This window comes from Sebastes umbrosus, chromosome 4 (assembly GCF_015220745.1).
Source record: "Sebastes umbrosus isolate fSebUmb1 chromosome 4, fSebUmb1.pri, whole genome shotgun sequence".
NCBI lineage: Eukaryota > Metazoa > Chordata > Actinopteri > Perciformes > Sebastidae > Sebastes > Sebastes umbrosus.
Genome location: NC_051272.1, coordinates 28054392 through 28074977, shown reverse-complemented (window position 1 = coordinate 28074977; position 20586 = coordinate 28054392). Strand labels below are relative to the sequence as shown.

General features: G+C 41.8%; 1 long non-coding RNA gene across 1 annotated transcript; it reads right to left on the bottom strand.

Annotated features, from left to right (window-relative positions):
* Window positions 1–755: 755 nt before the first annotated feature.
* On the bottom strand, window positions 756–19521 carry LOC119487163. The gene is made up of 4 exons (XR_005206656.1): window positions 19511–19521; window positions 13075–13080; window positions 9400–9405; window positions 756–967 (listed from the first exon to the last, which is right to left on the bottom strand). It is a non-coding gene; the product is annotated as an uncharacterized LOC119487163 (long non-coding RNA).
* Between the last annotated feature and the right edge of the window lie 1065 nt (window positions 19522–20586).

The following is a 20586-nucleotide window of genomic DNA, read 5'->3' as shown; positions in this document are numbered from 1 at the left end:
GGTTTTGTAGTCTGTAGGCAACATTATCAATAATCAGCTGTCAGCCTGTCTAACTGAAGAGCTGCCAGAAACCTCAAATGAAGAGCTGACCAGACGTGAGGAATATACAGATAGAGGACACCCAAACGAGTGAGACTGGAGTGCCAGAGAGTGGGATAATCAATCCACATGTACATCCAAGACCAACCAGAAGTCTGCTAAGACATCAGATAAAGATGTAGCATTAAGGAGCATTATACAGGCTCATCTGAAGGAGGAGGCGCAAACGTTGGCAGAGCGGATTGCCAGACAGTAGAAGAACACGGCCAACAATGAGAGGCCAGCTTCTATTAACATGATTGTAAATACATATTTATAATGAATAAAGTCCTTATATGAACTAAAACTAAAGACTCTTGTTTCTTGATTGCAATACAAGATGTCTGCAAGGTTTTCAAACAGAAACGCTGCAATGTAAGTTCTATATACTAATGATATATATATATTTTAGAATGGGAGCAAAACGTTAACTAATTTTCCCCCTGGAGATCAATAAAGTATCTCTGATTTTGATATTTATTTCCTTGAAGCTTGCCGCTGTATTTATACCCTACGCCTTAAAGAAGGGTGCTTCATTCAGCTGTGAGTGTGACTACAGACGGAGTGGGAGGGTGCAGGGGCCAGACTGGAATTGTGCCATAGACTGTATAAAAAGATGGACGACATGACAGCTCCCCAAAAGTGAAGCCAAAACATCTCAATCGCCCCCTGGTGGCTGGCTGCAGTATAGCTCATAAAGCCCGCCTCCTCCATGTTGGCAGATGGGACATGGGCCAAACTAAAAAGTCAAAGTACATGTCAAATACATTTTTCCCAAAGATGGTTGCTGTCATTTTAGGTAGTTCTTATCACGCTGACGTATGTTCAAGTGATCATTTCTTTCTGACAAGTTTGGTTTTAATTAGTTATTTGATGCTATAAAAAGGGGCTGACATATTATGATTGTCAGCTGCTCTGGAGGCTCGGTCATTGTACAAGAGAGGAGGTGTAACTTTAACTTTCCATAACCGTCTAGAGTCTGTGTAATAGAACATGTGACAATCTGATCATAAATGTTGTTATAGAAATATTATGATTAGATTTTGTGTATTTCTAGCCAAACAGCTACCTTGGTGCTAACGTAGCAGCTAGGTGGCTCACGCTAGCAAGCTGCGGCCGAGTTCGCCTTGTGATTGGTCTCGGGCGGGTGTGTGGGCGGGACTTTGATACCGCGGCTCCAGCCCCCCCCCAATCACTACTGCGCAGACTCTGGCTCCAAATGACGTCAAAAATCAAGATGGCAGCTCCTCTATCTGGGATATTTTGGTTTCACTTTTGTACAGTGGGAGGAAGTGGATCTACAGTCTCTGGTCTCAATACGCTCAATACTAAAGACTGCACTGGACGAGACCGATGAGCAATACAAGTCCAAGTCTGAGATAATAGACTAAAGGACTGGACTTGAGTACAGCAGTCGTGGAGAAAATAGGAGAGAGGGAAGAGAGAAGAAAAACGAGAGAGAAAAAAACTACAGCGGGAGAGGTTACATGATGAGAGGATTAGAGAGGAAATGAGAGAGGACAGTCGAGTGGAGAGGAGAGGAGAAGAGGGCTGCAGTGAGAGGCTCTCATATCAGACTAATGTGTTTTGCGGCATCCAGCAGGTGTGTTGCTTGGACAGATGCCAGGTCTGGTCAGCTAACTGTGGGACGGAGAGAGAAACACTAGCGCCACACACATAGAAACACTGATGGTCCATGACTGTGTTTACACCCTAAGAATGTTAATGCGAAGGCTCGATTAGCAAGCAGGCAAAGTTTTTACCTTTCACAGACACCACAGTCAAGGAAATAAAATCAAATAAATTAAACACCAGATAAAATATACAAGGGAAAAAAAGACATTAGACACAAGTTGAAATGTAAAATACAAAATGCAACCTAAATTCCTGTCTGAACAGATGGGTTTTTAGCAGTTTTTTAAAAGAGTCCACAGAGTCCAAAGACCTCCAGCCTGTTGGGAGACTATTCCAAAGCTTTGGGGCTGCCGACTAAAGAGCAAGATCTCCCCTAGTCTTAAAATGTGTCCGGGGTACACTTAGAAAACCCTAAGTAGAGGTCCTAAGAGCTCGGCTCATGGTGTGAGGGTGAAGAAGGTCCATGACTATCAGTGAGCACCAACAATTTTAAATAAATTCCAAAATGAACAGGAAGCCAGTGCAGCGAGGTTAAAATAGGTGTAATATGTGACCATCTATTAAATTGTGTCAAGAGCCAAGCAGCAGCATTTAAGACGGTTTGTAAACAGTGTAAAGAAGATTTAGCTAAGTTAATTGTAACATTCGGTCGACTAAAAATGTGACGTCATGGTGACTACGTCCACTTCTAACGGCCGGGCCAGACCTGGAACGTCAGCACCGCTTGGCGGTTGCAGAACCTGTTGTTTTTTTATTTCGGTGTCCATGTTCACAGGTTAGAGCAACCACACTGCCCGCGTGAGCGCGTGGCTAAGCAACAGCAGACAGTGAAAATGATTGTTTGACATCATACCAGCTACATTACTACAGTTTCAATGCCTAGATAGCTGTAGAATATGTCACGGACATTAAAAAGGGTAAAAAAATATTTTTAAATCAACACTTCCTGCTTTCATTTAAAAATAAAAGCCCTTAAGCAGAATTCCTTAATTTGTCAACACAAGGCTTTTATTCTGAAATATTCGCCGGACAGTGTTGTAGGAAATGCAGTGACTTGCAGGGCTCCATGAATGAATAAAGTACCGGCTTTTAACTGTTGATTATACTATTATTTACAAATGAGCACACGTCTCTTAAACTTTTTCTATCTAAAATAAATATAAATTACATTTATAATGAAATGAAATGACCATTATGAAAGGCAAACTCTATGCAGAAAGGAAGGGCTGGCAGCGGCAGCTGCAGCAGAAACGCTGGCAGTGTGGACACCACACGTGTGAGACACGCAATAGTTCAGCGAGGCAGTCGCCACACACTGCTGACGTGCCCAGTCTGTCCCGGCCGTTATATACAGTCAGTGATACTGATCAGGTGCAGTCCACACTGACACACAATCACAATGAAAAAAATCAGTTGTTTCCGTAGTAGTTTTCTTTTTTAGTCTGTTGTTCTGTTTCCACTGTATTGATCTAAAACCCAATTAGGCGGACTGAACACAGCTGAGACAGGTGAGAAAGAGAAATAAGAAATGGAGGCAGCCATGAGAGCAGGAAGAGGAGGGAGGGAGAAAGATGGAGAGATGTGGTGCCCACTGGCAACGCTTTCGTTCATGCACAGATCTGGCCCTGAAAGACCGGCGGCAGGAGGGCAAGCTGGGCAGTGTCTGTATGTGCATCTGTGTGTTTGAGCAAGTGAGGGGAAAGAGAAATGATTAGAGTTGAGACAAAGGGACTGAGATGGAGTAACCAGATGAAGAAAGGCGAGAGGAGAGGAAAGGGAAAGAGAAGACGCAGAGGTGAGAAATTTCACAGGACAGAAACAGAGTGAGAGAAGAGAGGTAGAGGCGCCATATGGCATCGCTTCAGGAGACGAGGACGAAGATGATTGATCAAGGAAGAGTGTGCATTCGGTCCACTGGGTGACCATTACAACACAGTGTCCACTCAGGACTGGATGGATTGTTTCATATCCTAAATAAATAAGAGAGAAATACTGAGGGTAAAGCACATTTTTACTTCTTTTTAATCCAGAGAAGCTGACACTGAAGAGGAGTGATCATTATTCAACTCAACCCACTCCATCGTTTTCTTGTTTCGTCCCTCTCATGTCTTATCCGCCCCGCTCATCATCATTTCATACAATTGCTCATCTCCTCTCTCATGTCCTTGCCCATAATTTTCTCTTTTCTACATTGAAAGGAATGCACCAGTCCAACGGCCAGTAAGCTCTTTGATCAGTAAACCGTTTATTGAAGAGTCGCAACCTTTTCTCATTTCGTTGTACTTTTGGACGCACACAGAGGGGAGTCTGTTAACAGCCTTCTTACTAAAAAATGATAAGCTGTGGAGAGATTTTATCGCCAAAATCAAGCTGTCTTTACATTATAAAACAGAACTTATAGTAATGAATATCACACAAATAGGGACACACAGACACTTATTTAGCTGTTGTCTGGTTGAATAACGTAGAAAATGTTATTTTAACCATGTGGTTGTATAGGTTTGCTGACTATCTGACCAGATAAAGGCAACCAGAGCTAACAAGGATAAGGCAAAAATGTAGTCAGGAAAAACAGGCTTGGATCAGAAAAAAACAAGTATTAACATTAGAAATCGCTGGCACGCTTAACACGGAGGACAAAGATGAACTGGCACAGAGACAGGGAAACATACAGACTAAATACAAAGAGGAGGTGAGGGTGATTGGGAGCCGGTGAAACCAATACGGGCGGGGTAGGTAATCACACAGGCGGGAAGCACACAAGGGCAGAAAGTGAAGTATCTGAAATGAGAGGAGAGGTAAGTAACACAAAATAAAACAGGAAATGATGACTGAAAATTGTTGAAAATGGAGCAGGACGGGACACGGAAACCAATATGTACATGTACATGCCGACTCAACATATCGTTTCAACATGGATGCCTTCGAGGGAAGACTGCCCAAGCAGGTTCGCCTGTACAGACATCTCTACGACTGTTCATTGAGAGACCACAGGGACAGTCAAATGTCATTAAATTCTTGTAAAGCAATAGGCAACACACTGGGGAAAGAAGAGGCCTTTTGCTGCAGGCTGAGAGATCGTTTTATAAAAGCTAAAAAAAGGTCTCATGGAAAGAGTGGCGACCTGAAGGAAAGCACCGAGAGACAGAAAGTAACTTTAACTTGGAGGTAAGCGATAGTAATAATTACAGTACACGAATGCAATGTTTGGCAGTACGTACATTTTTTATTACTGTCGCCAGGCAGCCTACTTTCCTTTCCGGTACCATTCGGTGACTTCTTGCTTTTCCACAGAATATTTTGTTTGTACGCCTCCTGGCGTTTCGGAGGATAGTGCAACAAACCACGAGCTGAGGATAAATGCGTCTGTGCATGCTTATAGTGCGCACGCCATCTACAGAGGCCCATGCAACGGTGTCGCAAGTGTGAACTTGTTTGAATCTCTGACATCATCAGTTTTCATTCATTAACTCATTCATTCCTTTTCTGCCTCTGCTTGAATAGGCTTATTTATTTATCCTACTCTCCATCTCTCTCCCCTTCTACGTCCTTTCAGACATTTCCAAAAGCTAGCGCCACGATCACTTTTTACTGCATCGAGCAAAGCCCAACTTTGGGTGCAGTGTGCACTGATGTGCGCTGAACCCAGCGGCGAGCGCAGCTTAAAGCCGCGAGGAGCGCTCTTCTCCCAGAAAACGTAATTTGGTGTATCTGTATTGTTGTCCGGGAGGAAACAGTAGGGCTTTTACAGTGGCGAAAACAGGTTGAGATAACAAAAAGAAAAAAAAAGGTGTGAACATTTGTCATAAATCTGGAGAAATATGGGAGAATTGTGACCCCGGGAAGGAGCCGGGAGGTGGCATTGAAAAAAGGGTGTCTCCCAGGAAAATCAGGAGGTTTGGCAAGTATGACTACACCCACAAAATTGAACATATACTGTATATATACATCAATTACTCAACCCGTGTTACCTTGAATTCTTGTAGAAAATGCTTTTCTCGCATGCTTCCACGGTGAACGGAGAATCTGAAATTGGAGTAAATCCTTAATGAATTGAAATAAATGGATTGAGGTAAAAGGAGACCATGTCAGGCCAGGAAGTGCAGCGCACATGCACAAGCATGAGACGGTAGTGGCGGAAGCATTTTAAATAGTTTGATTTTGGCAAAAAATGCCTGTGCTTTGAAATAGTGAGCATGCGACTGGATTACCGAGACTTGGATTATACTGAACGAGTTGTGTGAGAGTTTGTAAACAGATGTTTTGATATAGTTTTGCTGTTGTTAAACCTGGAACCCATTTACTTCAATTCATTAAGGATTTACTCCGTTTTCGGATTCTCCGTTCAGCGTGGAGGCATGTGAGAAAAACTACATTTTCTTCAAGAATTCAAGGTAACATGTGGTGAGTAATTGATATACAAATGGTAATTTTAAGGGTGATGTATTCCTTTAAGCCACATGGTCACATAAGTATCCTTTTTATTGGGCAGTGTGTAAGCAGCTGGAGAGACTAAAAACACATGAAGAAACTGTTAATGTCTGTGGTTGGTCACAAAGGCACAAGAAGTGCTCTATCAGATTTCCCTATTGATAATGAGATCCCGCCTAATGAAATACAGCAGCTAAGACGTAACTAAAAAATATGTAACAAGCCACACTGGACAAAATAACGCACCTAAGTACCTGAAGAAATCCTAATTAAAATAAATAAATTGGCATCTGCTTCGTATTTTGTTGGGTCAGTTTTGGTATGAAACAGGATACATTATTGTGGTGATGACAAGAGATCCTGTGGATAGATTGGCATCCCTCTGAGCAAAGGGATTCCTGGCTTATAAAACCAGTGATCACCTGTGGGCCTGCTATTCAAGTATCAGCAACTCCAGAGGCAAGAACGAGCTTCTCCACAGAGGGGGGTACCTCTCTGGCTGTGCTGGAAATGCTGGAGAAAAGGGCACGGACCATGTGGCTGTTGGTCAAATCATCTCAACACCTTATGTTCCTTTTTGGTATTGAAGCGCATGTTGGTTAACACCGAGAGGGCAGTAAACATTTGAAATGGTATTGAAATAGAGCCCTAATTAAACAACTACTTCAGCATGTCAGTCAATATTTTTTGTTGACTGAATTTTGGGGCCAGGTGTATTTTTCACTTTTGACAGAGCTAGGTGCTAAGCTAAGCTAAAGACATTCCAGAGCTGTACTGAAAGATACAATTAATATCAATTTTCTTATTTGACTGTGGGTAAAGGCCCAGACACCCCAAACCAACATCAAAGAACTAGTGGTGATGAAGGCCAACTGTTGCGTCACCTCACGTCATCTTTGTCTTGCCCGACAATTTGCACTTGAACACACAGCAACTTAACAGCCAACGGCCAACTACTATGTACTTTTTGCGCTTGCTTGAGATGAGATAACTCTCCATACTGACAGGTCGTGGTAGTCTGCATTCGTCATTCAAAAAGGGAAACCGGGAGACTGAGGACTGCGGATATACAAGCCGTTGTTATACGTACATGAAACAAAGCGGCGTTTGCTGACTATTTTCACACCACTCTCACTCACCACTTAACTTCATTCCAAATGGCCATGTCGTTGTGAAAATATCCGTGTATTGGAATGATCAAATGAAATGAAGATGAAAAATGAAAAGAACCTTCTGTATCTGCCCTCATTGTCTTGCTTTCCTCACTTACGTTGGTCTTCTCGTGCACTGATTCATTTAAGCTGAACAGCCAATCTGAGGGATTTCTCTCACCAACGGGTGAGAGAAATCCGCCGATTCAACATGTTAAATCGGCCAAAAGACCTCAGACACGAGCAGACTAGAGCCGACGCTGAAGGACAAATCGCAAAAACAACTGATTAGACTGTTGTCAGGCGATTAAATAGGCGTTATCAGCACTATAAGCCCCATAGATGTGGGTAAATAGGAGCATACTACACATACTAGAAGGTTTTATCATCTATTCACATGGTAGATTACCAAAAGAAGGTACAAAAGAACACAACAGCGATCTGTTGGGTGGGTGGGTTTTTACCCCGGAGATCAGAGTTCGTATCCCGTGTGAAACCAACAATGTGTAGTTGTCTTTGCGTTCGTAGTTATTTTAACCCAAAACACGATGTAATTCCCCAAACCTAACAAAAGTTTTTTTTGCCTAAACCTAAAGAAGTTGTAGTTTAATTGACAACCTAAAGTTGTAGTTTTTTGGCCTAAACCTAAATAAGTTATAGTTTTTTTTGTTAAACCTAAAGAAGCCTTTTTGTTTGTGTTCAAAACGTAACGTTTCATTCAGTTTTACAACGTTAGAACTTGTTACTTTTAAGTTTCACTTTCACTTTTATAACGTAGTAGGCATAGTAGGCCCCTAATGACCCACATCTATGGTGCTTACAGCGACTGATAACACCTATTGTGTATGTGTATTTCATTTTCCCAAATGTTGGAGTATTCCTTTTAACCTGAAAGGGAGGTCAAAATGTTAACTCAGTGTATCAGAAATAAAAACACTGTTTGACGCCACGTGTCAAAACTTGAGAAATGTGCGCATCCCAAAGAACAAGTGACACAAGAGGAGGACAACTGTGTCAACACATGATACATTGACAGACGGCATCCTGCTGTCTGAGCCACTGAGATCAGCTTCGTACGCGGTGCATTGGAAATTACTGGAGCTCTGTGGCTCCATGTGTGTGTATGAGCGTGTGTGTGTGTGTGTGTATCCAGTTGGTATTTTGAAATTTCCTCCCATAACTGCTGATCCATGAATAGCCCAGCTAGCTGCTTCACCACATGTCCTGTCATTGAGTGCCTAATTGGCAAAAAACATACACACTGTTGCTGTACGCACACAGAGAGATGAATAAGTATGCTTGCACACGTGCACACACACACACACACACATTGCAAATGCAATTTTTGTTGCACAGCCACGCACACAAAGTGAAACAAACAAACACACACACACACATTGCGATCCAGCAAAGGGAGAAGAAAACACAATTAGAGGAGAAAAATGTCAGGTCTACTTCACAGTGTGCAGACTTCTCAAGTGGCCCCCCAGCCCTCGCTGTGCCGGGAATGGGAATTAACGGGGCCGGTAAATAAGGAATGTGTTCCTGGGAGAGTTGCCCTCCGGTCACCGCGCTTCCAAATGAAGACACTTTTAATCTGAAATACTCTTGACACTTATGGAAAACTACGCTTTTACTGTCAGAAGTGAGGGATAAGGCGCGGCTGTTCTATTTGAAGCAATCGCTTCTCCATCAAGGTCTTTTATACCGAACGGAAGTGCAGCGGCAGATGAATTATTGGCCTGTGTGTGTTTCTCTTTTTTTTTATCCAAGTTGCATCTTGATTTGTTATTTTTTGAAATGTTTTATCCCCTCCAATTAGTGTGATAAATTGAAGCAGCGGAAAGAAAACGCGTGTAAACAAATGTGCCAGCAAAATGATTATGTTGCCTATTTCTAGAACTGGACGGCCTGTAATTCATCTCATTTCTTAGTTGTTGTTATACGCTGCTAAACTGGTTTTACTTTATTAAACTGATTAAAATAGCGGTGATAATGAGGCTCACCGGGCTGATACCTGGAGTATGACCCCCCTCCTCCAAATCAACAGCAGGGAAACAAATACGCTCAGGAAGTCATTGCGTCTCGACGACACCCATTTTACGCTGAGCTAGTTCCTCTCCCTCTCTCTTTCTGTGGCTGACTATCATAGCCAATTTTACAGTAAATTACTCCCTAAACAAGCTCGATAGAGACAAGCCCAGCAGTCTGGCACCCGGCGCTCGCGTGTAAACATGATTATATCGAGGAAGTGGCTTCACATTTGCGAGCACACAGTGACAGCCAATTAGGGCCTGCGTTAGCGCGGCTAATTCTTCAAATGCAGTGGCGACAGGCTGGGATGGAGGGAGGGCAGAGGAGGAGGAGGAGGAAGAAGAAGAGGAAGGGATTGATAGAAAGAGAGAGGAGCAATTAAAAGAGGAAAACGGGAAACACAACAGATTGAGTTGTAATTACTGTGTGTGAGACACCATATTAGTGCTGTTTATTTGGACTCAGACGTTAACAGCTGAGAGGGCTATTTGTGAGTATGAAGATGGTAAAATTCAATTATACCTGCCATAAGAGTCTATCGGCTGTCTATAGAGGAACGGAGAAAAAGAAAAGAGGTTTCATTTATCTGCTGACAAGAGGCGGACGGGTTTGTGACACCACTCTGTCAACACTCACAAAGTTGCCTGTCAGGAACAATTACGCTCAATCCCATCCATGTGACAGATTTGAGCACCTATAATTGCTCGCAGGTAGGATCGTGCCGCCGCGCCAAGCTCACCATCAAGCAGGCCATGAGGCTATTGGATAATAATTGGAAGAGCTCAATTAGTTTGTCCTCTCTCCTCCCCCTTTCCCTCCGTCTCCATAAACAAAAAGCGCATTACGCATCGATCCCCGGGAGTTGCCGGGGTAACGAAGCGGCGGTGGGTCTTTAATGAACTGTCTTGTGCCGGCGGCTTGAAAACGCTCCTCTTCTGATTCTGATAATTAAGTTAGGTCCAAATCAGATTGAGGGGAGTTACAGACATTTTCACCAGCCGTTTAATTTGGCTGCTCCCCGTCGAGGCCCAGAGGGGACGTGGCTCATGCCTTTCAGGGTGATGTTACCAGGGATTCCCCCTCTCGCTGATGTCGCCTGTTTGGTCCTCCAGACTTCCACTGAGTGATTTCCTCGAGGCAGCGTCTCACAATATGGTAACAAGCGGGCAATTTCCATCGTTTTCCATATTTATCGATGCTCCAGTGCAAAGTGCGAGTCACAGATCCTGTGTGGGCCTTTCAGTGTGGAACACACAAACAATGCAGCTTACTGTATTTCCCCTTAACCCTCTGAGGCCCACAATAGACCAAATTTGTTGTCGTTTTTGGGGGGTTACATGGGGAGATAGCAGGTCAACAGTATATGTCACATAGAAGTGGTGTACATCATCTGACAGCTGGGAACCTGAAGATTAATTTGAGATGTAGCTCAGCACTGTGTCAAGTTTTTCTAGTCATGAATCAGAAATAAACATGAATGAATTAATTAATTTAAATAAATTGTGAAAAGAGGCTTAGACAATTATAATGGAAGTGTGTGATGGCCATTCCCATGCTCTATTACATCTCGTAAATTGTTGTAGCAATTTTGAGTTGATACCATTTGTGACACAGATTTGGTGTTAAATTTAACCATTTTTTACCACTTGAGAATTGATAAAAAATGATCAATAATCCCTCCAAAATACCTCATTAAGACACCAAGACCTTGAGGAACACAGTAGAAAAATCCATGCTGTGATTTGGTATAAAAAACCTCTGACATTTTGAGATTTCTACAAGAATTGCATTTTTTGGCGATTGGAGGGAGAGCACTTCTGTTCTGTAAACTGCTCAGAAACCCCCTTATTGTCAATCTACCAAGGAAAGCCATCCATCCTCTGAATGCCCTAGGTCTCTAGTTTGTGGATGCAAAGTTTCATGAGGCTGTGATTATCCTAGAGGTCACCACAGGTCATTTTATACAGCAAGGTCAAGTGTCAAAAAATTGTCTCACTACAATGCAATGGCTGCTACGGGGACTAACATCATCACACGTGAATACAATTGGGCTCATTGGCTCCACAAGAGTCTCAGCTATACAGTGATACCCAATTTATGTAATTCCAAGACTGTTTATTGACCCGAGTATGCAGAAATATTCAAATATACCATTTTAAAATAGGCAAAAATAACAGTTTGTACTGCATGCAGAAAACTGCATGTGATTATCATAAAGTGGTCATGTCTGTAAAGGGGAGACTCGTGGGTACCCATAGAACCCATTTTCATTCACATACCTTGAGGTCAGAGGTCAAGGGATCCCTTTGAATATCGCCATGCCAGTTTTTCCTCGCCAAAATTTAGCATAAATTGAGTTTAGCGATCTTCCCAACAAGCTAGTATGACACGGTTGGTAGCAATGCATTCCTTAGGTTTTCTAGTTTCACATGATATCAGTCAATTCAGCCCTCAACAACTTCTGAAAGACAGAATAGCAGCCAGCCCGGAGTTTTAAGGGGTTAATACAATATCTGACACGCCAGGAGTGTTTAGTAGGTGGCAGCAGGTGGCCCGGGAAAAGAGGTTAGCATCTTGTTAGTATAAAATATATGCTCCCAACAACACACTTGAGGCAAAATATTCTGAGCATAAATCTGAACGTGTTTCCTGGTGGGGTTTTATTTTTTTTTACACTATGTCAAAGAGCTAGTGGTCACTGTCTTGCATCCGTGGCTGCAGTCAGGAAATGGAACCCACACAGGATTGATGATTGCAATCCTCAAAATATAACTCATCCTCAAAAAAGTTTAAGGCTAGATATTATTAAAACTGTAAAGCTGCATGTCTATCTTCTAACTCTGGGTGTTTCTCCCCCCCGCCCCTCCCTTCCGTCCTTTGTGTCTCCCTCCCTCCCAGAGCAGCTGTTTTTAATCTTGTCGAGGCATGCTGCACTACACTTATGTGTGTAATTCTTATAATTCCCATGTTAAACGGAACATAATCACACTAGCACTGAAAGGCAATTCTGTTCGACCTCGGAAAATGAAAGGAAAGGGAGGAAAAAAAATGACCTGCACAGGTTATTGCTTTCCGTTGAGCGTGCGTCAACAACTCTTGAATTTAATGCATTCCCGCAGCAGTGTGCGGCTCACCGGCCCTCCGGGGAAATAACAGAGTGTAGCCATTAGGGGATTGTGGACGAGTAAAGGAAGAAAAGGTGTTGAGACGTATGCAATGTAAGACTGTATAAGTGGAGGTTTGAGCACGGGGGCCCCGAGGCCTTATCGACGTACTGATGGAGTTCATGATTTATCAAGCCTTAACATGACAGGGCCAATTCACATTTCACCTCAAATAAAAATATTCTATCACTACAGACGAGCAAATCATGAGTGGACACCTTTTTTAGGAAGGTAGGTAAGCTCGACTAAAGGCTCTGTGATCAAAAAGAGAACACTCAGCCATGTATTTCAATTCATTGGGATTAGATCAAATAATTCTCCTGTTGGTAAGTGACCATGACAGTGCTTATACTGGTATGGGAAGACACCGCATGTCAACCTTTTTTTATCTCAAACCCTGTTATTGGAGTCTGATATGATATTTTTATGAATAAAAGGCAGAAATATGTGTTTTTTTTCTCAAAACTTGTGTTTTAAACGAGCCAAACGGTATTGGTGATAGTGGTGGTGCGGGTGTAGGTGAGGTTCTGTCGGTAGTACTGAAACGGATTGGAGGAGATCAATAGACCGACAGACAGAACACGTCACTTACTTTGTTTTTTTTTAGCCTGCTTGTTTTTTGTGGTTGCAAAGAGTGAGAGACAGACAACACAACGTCAAATGAATATTAGTGTAAATGGCAAAGGCAACTGTTTGCTACAGTAACGCCCTTTTTAATCAATTAAGTACACAAAACTGTGCAACACATATGTAATACTGACCAGTTTGCCCAGCCCGTTCGCAGGTAAAGGTATATAAATGCCACGATAATGCGCAAGGCGTTTTGCGTGCAATAAGTACACCTTTCTTGATTCCCGCATATCAATTGTACGCCATGTATCCTGTACTGACTGCAATGTAAACGTAAAGTGACGTAGAATATAAGGCAAGAAAGTCCACTTACATTGGGCAGGTGGGGAGGTTGATGGGCCCATCAAACAACAGGACTTTTAACCAGGAGACTCGTGTTGGAGACTGTTGTCAACCGGTGTTTTGTTTTGTAAGTTACGTTAGTGATGTGACGTTTGTCACGGTTTTTATTGACGTTCGTGAAGTGTTTTCCGTACTTATTTTAAGCCCAACCATGATGTTTTTCCTTACCCTAAATAAGTGGTTTTCTTGCCAAAACCGACATTTTCATGACGTACAAATGAAACGCAAAAAGGCTAAAATGCGTACTCATGACACACGTAATGTCGGTGTAATGTTGTAGTTCTTATACGCCTTCCATTGAGACGTTTGCCAGTACTGAAGCTTGTTCCTCTAACTCTATTATCAGTAATGTCCTGCTCATCCTGTTCCGACCTCTTGTCCAAAACTCTCCATGTTGTACCGGGATTGCACTGGACACCTGTGGTCACACACCCGCAGGCATTTCCATTTGCACTTGCAACACATTTCACGTAATCGGAGCCCTGAGTATCTTTACCTGGACTCTTTTCTTCAACAGTGAATGATATTTTGTACATTAGTCCAAAGTGTCCAAATTTAGATTCTTCTTCCAATTGTCTCATGCAGGAGAAGCTAGCAAACAGTTCTTTGTTATGTAGATGTGTGCATGCAGAATGTGTTTGTTTCACATATACTGTATTATTGAACACATGCATATTAGCACAGACATGTCCTCAGTATATAAACCACTCTGTGCTTGCATGTATGTGTCTGCACTGAGATTTGTTTTTTTGATGCTAAAGCACTTTTCTAATTGGCGGAGATAAGCAATGCTTAACATCTCCTAAATATTCACTCACGCACACATACGCCATTACAATAACACGCAGCATTAGAATATTAGGTTTACAGCCCAGTCGTTTGTCAAAGGGCTCTTTAGGGGCTGTAAAACTGTCTGAGTGTGGGGATTTGTCATCACCACAAAGGCCTGCTCCTTCTATTAGTCATAAAATATATAGAGAGGCAAACGCGGGCTGTGATGAAGACACAGCAGCGAGACAGAGAGAGATAAAATGTGTGTGTGTGTGTGTGTGTGTGTGGGGATTGGATAAGTCACAGGCAGCAACGTTGATGCTAAGTTGTTCTGTGAAGTTTTGTGGTTTCTTTACGATGAACACAGAGAGACGAAAGGGGAGAAGAAAAGGGGAAGACAGAGACGGAGCCGTGCAGCATGAAGTACTGTACATCCTCAGCTCTATTTCAAGTCTTTCTGCTTTCTTGAGTGTGCATGTGTCCGCCCTTTGATGCAAGCAGTAATTTCCCATTTTCAATATCCTGTTCTATTTCATTCTGTTCAATTGTATTCCCTTCAACTTCCACACACACACACGTACACACACACACACAACACACGCGCAGAGATAGACAGTGTTTCTATGAAGAAAGATGACGCCATTGAAGATGATGACAACTCCCATCTGACATTTACTAACCTTTTGAGGAGAGAGATGGGGATGGAAGAGGGAGAGAAAAAAGGAGAGAGGATGGACAGATGAGAGGGAGGGACGCAGTCAGGGTGGAGGAGGGGTGGTGGCGGGGGGGGTATGCATGGCATTCCTGTTTTCTATTCATTTCACCATCATATTGTGCTCAGCTCTCCACAAAAAGCTTTTGTTGCTGTCTGCACATTTTTTTCAAGCTTAAAGCGTACGGATTTTTTTTTTACGCTCACAAAGCCCTCAATTTTTTCACCGTCTTTTTTTATTTGGCAGATGCGGCTTTCTACAACTGTGTGTGTGTGTGTGTGTGTGTGGTGTTCAGTCATAACTGATTAGTCGTTATGGAAAATACCTCTGCAATTGGTTAAAGGGATACCCACTTTTTGGCTGATGATCCGTTTGACAAATGCAAAAAAATCAGGCTCATGTCTCTATGTGTTCAGTATTTGTCAAATGCTTAGAGCAAAAATGCTGTCAAAAACATGTAAAATTTGAAAATGTATAGCACAGAGTACAGAAAGCTGTCATGTATGAGGGCATCTATGTATGGTCAGATTTGTGATCTTTGATCAGATAGTTCCTGATTTTGGAAAAGTTATTTTTTGTATGGCTGCTGCTCTTAAGACAATATGATCCAACATTTGAGAACTTTGGCTTATTGTGCCAAATAAAAAAGAAAATGTTGTAGGAAAACGTCTGTTTTTCAAGGTGAAGTATCTTTTTGGTGTAAGTGTGAAACTCAGCTGTCCTATCAACACTAAAATTGAAAGTCCTTCTTCTTCCAACATTCATGCCCCTTCCTGCGTCCATCCATCCTCCCCATACAAACATGACTTATACATCATTAGACCTTTGATGCTGTTGTGGTGGTGTCCTTGCTAGTGAGGCCCAAAACGTAACCATACATTAATAATAGGAGTAGATTAGAAAACGTTGAGTAGCTGTTGGAGTCTGGTGGACCACTGTGTCAACACTTTATCAATGCTAAGAAAAATAAAATGAAGAGTCTACAGCCATGCTAGCTGCTCTGTGAGGCTGTACTTACAATGGGGGCTTTGAGTTAAATGCTCACGTAGCATGCTCGCAATGACAATGTTACTATACTGAAGTTAAGGAGATATAATGTTTACCATGCTCACCATTTCTAGCAGGTATTCGGCCGAACCAAAGTACTGGACAAATTAATAATTTTGACCTGATGATGACGCAAGATGAAAAGTTAAGAGAACACCAAAGTTAATACAATTCATCTTGAAGAGGACAAGGATTTCCATATCAAATTTCATGGCAATCCATCCAATTGTAAAAACATCAATCTCAAAACCACAAATATGAACCTCATGGTAGCTTTAGAACAGGGGTCAGCAACCTTTACTACCAAAAGAGCCATTTTAGGCAAAGAAAGAAAAAAAAATTCTGTCTGGAGCCGCAAAACATTTGATCATTGTGATGAAGGTAACACAGCTTATAGTCTAAGTATATAGTATATAGGTCTAATGCAGTGAGGGCCAAAGAGCAAATGTACTACGGAGTATTAGGGCCACATTGAGGGAAAAAAATCTGAGATTTCCAGAATAAAGTCATAATATTACGAGAATAAAGTTATAACTTTACGAGAAAAAAAGTTGTTATATTACGAGAATAAAGTCATAACTTTACTAGAAAAAAATGTCATAATATTGCGAGAATAAATTACTACTTTATAATATTATGACTTTATTCTCAAAATCTCAGATTTACTTTTTTTCCTCAATGTGGCCCTAATACTCTGTAGTACCCTCGTTCATTAGACCTACAACCAATGATAAATAAAAATGAAAATGTAAACAAAGAACAGTTATTAATTTACATTTTTAAAAATCCACAGGGAGCCACTGGAGAGGCGCTAAAGAGCCGCATGTGGCTCTGGAGCCGCAGGTTGCTGACCCCTGCTCTAGAAGAAACACAACTTCATGTCAATCCATTCAACAGTTGCTAGAAAGATATTTCAGTATGGACCAAAGAGGTGGACCAACATTGCCATCCATCCGCATTTGTCTGTATAATTTGCCATCAAAATTGCCTGACAAAATAAAAAAAAATTAAAAAATTGCCATCCATAGAGCTGCGCTGCTAGTGTGGCTAAGTACATTTGATCCAAATATGTTCTTTAATGCATCACTCAGTTCAATTGCAGATGAGTGCTTTCTGTTCCCCCTCCATTTGGATATTATACACCTCATTGCTGATTCTTCCAGTGGATTTAATCCTAAACAGTACTGTACACCAGCCATTCCTCTGTCTGAGCCAATAACGTAACAGCAAATACCATAAGCTTCCTATCAATTCCTCGGGTGCTGTAATGGCTTGTCCGAGTTAACAACCATCAGTGGGGATTCAAACATGAACAAAGGGTCAATTGGAACAGAGAGTAGATAAAAGGAGGGAGGGAGGCGAATAGTTGATGAAGAGTAAAAGGACATCAGAGGGATGGGCCTGTGCACACATGAGGGAAGATGATTAATATCATTTGGTGATGAATATATGGTGCTGATATCTTGGGTTGTTAATAAATGAGCGGAGCATGCTGGAGTGCAGACAGCACATACTAATCAAAAGCTACTGTAGGTGACCTAGCCTGAAAAATACACAGGAAAACACACATACACCACAGTGTACATGCACATTTTAGATTTTATAATTAATATATCGATTTATTTATATATCATTTGTTATGTTATTCCAAGTGATATAGTATCACCATATTACATGGGGACTAAAAGGCTATTTGCAGCTGCCCAGAGAGGTCCTGAGTAAAGCACAATAAGAAGAAAAGAGAAAATACAGACGGAGGGCTGCGGGGTCTCTGCAGAAACAGACACTGCCACACACTTGTAGTTGAAATCGTTGAATATTACACCTTTAAAATTCACTGGAAAATTGAATGGAAACACGGCTAGTGAAAAGTCCAGTCTGGTCCAAGTCCAGCATCAATATACACTCTTGATATAGTATCAAAGGCTTTAACAAACAAGAGCAACGAAGGCTTTTTTTCTCATTTTGCTTAATTTCATACTTTTATTCCACTGAACACTGTTTACTAGTTCATCATTAGCACACATTAATTCAGTCATTCCCATCAATAATCCAACTGCATTCATTACAGAGTATATACATAAAGGTATAGGAATGATATTGCAAAGAGCTTGTTTTATGCAAGAGGTCTAAAAATGATGTTGCACTTCCCAGGTGTACAACGGTAACATCATGACAGTTAGATAGACACCTGTAATCCAGTTTCTCAGCTTCAGGCGATGCCTGTGGGAGCACTGTGTACTGACTATATTGGCTTTCTTCTGAAACATGCTGCTCTCACACACACACAGAAATACACACACCTCTGTAGGCTACAAAAAATGCCTTTCGCTCATTCCCCCCAACAATGGCAAGCCACAAATATTCCACCTCATATTCACAGTGATACAGAGAAATCCCAACACACTCCTGCTCGCAGCCAGGAACAGCCAATGGGGACGTGTGCTTACACAGAGCAAACGGGGAATACAACTTGCTTTTCAGGAAGGAATGATTCCGTGTGTGTGTGTTTGTTTGTGTGTGGTTGCATGGATGGACGAGAATGTCATGAAGCAACTCTACAGTCTGCTACGGTAAGAAACAATTTGGTTAATGAGGAAAATAATTAAAAATTTAGGGGAAATGTTAGGACCGGTAAACCAACAGAGAAAAAACGGGCTGGGATCAGAAAAAAACAACAACACTAACACTAAGAAATCACTGGAACGCTTGACACGGAGGACAAAGACGAAGCACACAAGGGCAGGAAGTGAAGTATCTGAAACGAGAGGAGAGGTAAGTAACACAAAAATAGAACAGGAAATAACTGAATGCTGTAAAAAATAAAATACTTAGGTGTCGGACGAGACATGACAGGAAATTGATTATTCTCAACAACTTTAAATCTACTTGAAAAAATAAATGACAGTAACCTTTCAGTACTTGTTTTGCAGCCGCACAAAACCCGTCTCAGTCAGTCTCACACACACATAGTTTTGTTTTCATGACTTTTGAGGACCTTACATTGACTTACATTCATTTCTTGGAGACTTATCCTAACCCTAACTGTAACTGCTACTTGCCTAATCCTAACCCTTACCCTAACCTAAACCTAACCTTACCCTAACCCTAAACCAAGTCCTCATCCTAAAATATAATGATTTACGTTATGGGGACGTGCATTTTGTCCCCATTTGGAGGGCGAGTCCACACAGTGTGACTGTGTAAATAGGTTTATTTCCCCGCAACGTGGGTAATACATGCCCACGAACACACCTACACACACACACACACACACACACAGACAGTGTGTCATACTGAGAAATGTATAATTCTGCAATAATCATCCCAAGGCCAGTCATTGAAAAGGAATCTGTTTAACACCATCACCTGTATTGTTTGTGTGGATTTCTAAGGAATGCTTTCATCTCTTCACGTCATCAGTGACTTCATCTATTCATCTATTGTTGGTTTTTGAGCTCAAGGATAGTTAGCTATTTTAAAGCGGGGGTTGGCAGAATATTTTTGCCATCACTGATTGACAGCCGGCTCTCATAGACGGAAGCTGGACGGCAGACTCCAGCTCGGCTCTGATTGGTTGTTTTCCTCCGGTCTGTGGAATCCTGAAGATGCCATTAGGAGCACCGGATGACACAGAGGCACATGATTTTTTTCTGATTACCTTTATCATGCTTTACTGTCAGGATATAGTGACCGTTTTATAAAAATGACTTTTTTTAATCATATTTTCTTCATTTCTACCCACAGCAGTTTTAAGAACTTATATTTATGCAATGTCTCATTTGTGGTTTTATTTTTTTTAGTTTAACCGTGAGGCAGTCGAGGTGCCTGCCTTGAAGTGCCTTGCCAGAGTGCACTTTGACAGCTCTTGTTGGACGATACGACAGCATCACTCACTCGTGCATAACAGCACAGACACAAGAAGAAGTGTGACTCTGCGCTGCAACAATCTGAGAACAGGATAAATGTTTAATTTATGAAAATCAGCTGTATGTTTTAACTGTGTGCACTCCAATAATGTAATACTTCAGTGTTTACAGGAACAACAGATAGATACACACACACACACACACGCACGTATGCACACGCAAACACATCTGGGATGTTGTGGCTATGCCTGAATGCAGCTCTTCAGTGTTACTGCTTTAATAATCAGTTTTAATGAGCATCACTCGCTGTTATTCCCTTTAGCATGATTCTCTCTCTCTCTCTCTCTGCATCTGTCTGTCTGTATTTCTTTCCATCATAACCCCCTTTTTCTTACTCACATCATCTCTCTCTCTCTCTCTCTCTCTCTCTCTCTCTCTCTCTCTCTCTCTCTCTCTCTCTCTCTCTCTCTCTCTCTCTCTCTCTCTCTCTCTCTCTCTCACACACCCCTGCTCTCTTTATTCCCTTTAGTTTGAAGCTCAATTAATGCCCTGTTTCATATCTGCTGTACTCAAAGTCCCCATGGGTCTCCCCCCACACAGACACACACACACACACACTTAGATATTGTGTCATATTGTTATTCATTTCTGGTATCTTTGCATGGGCATCCATGTGTATTTGTGTGTTTGTGTGTGTGCACATTAGGACTTTAGCTCACAT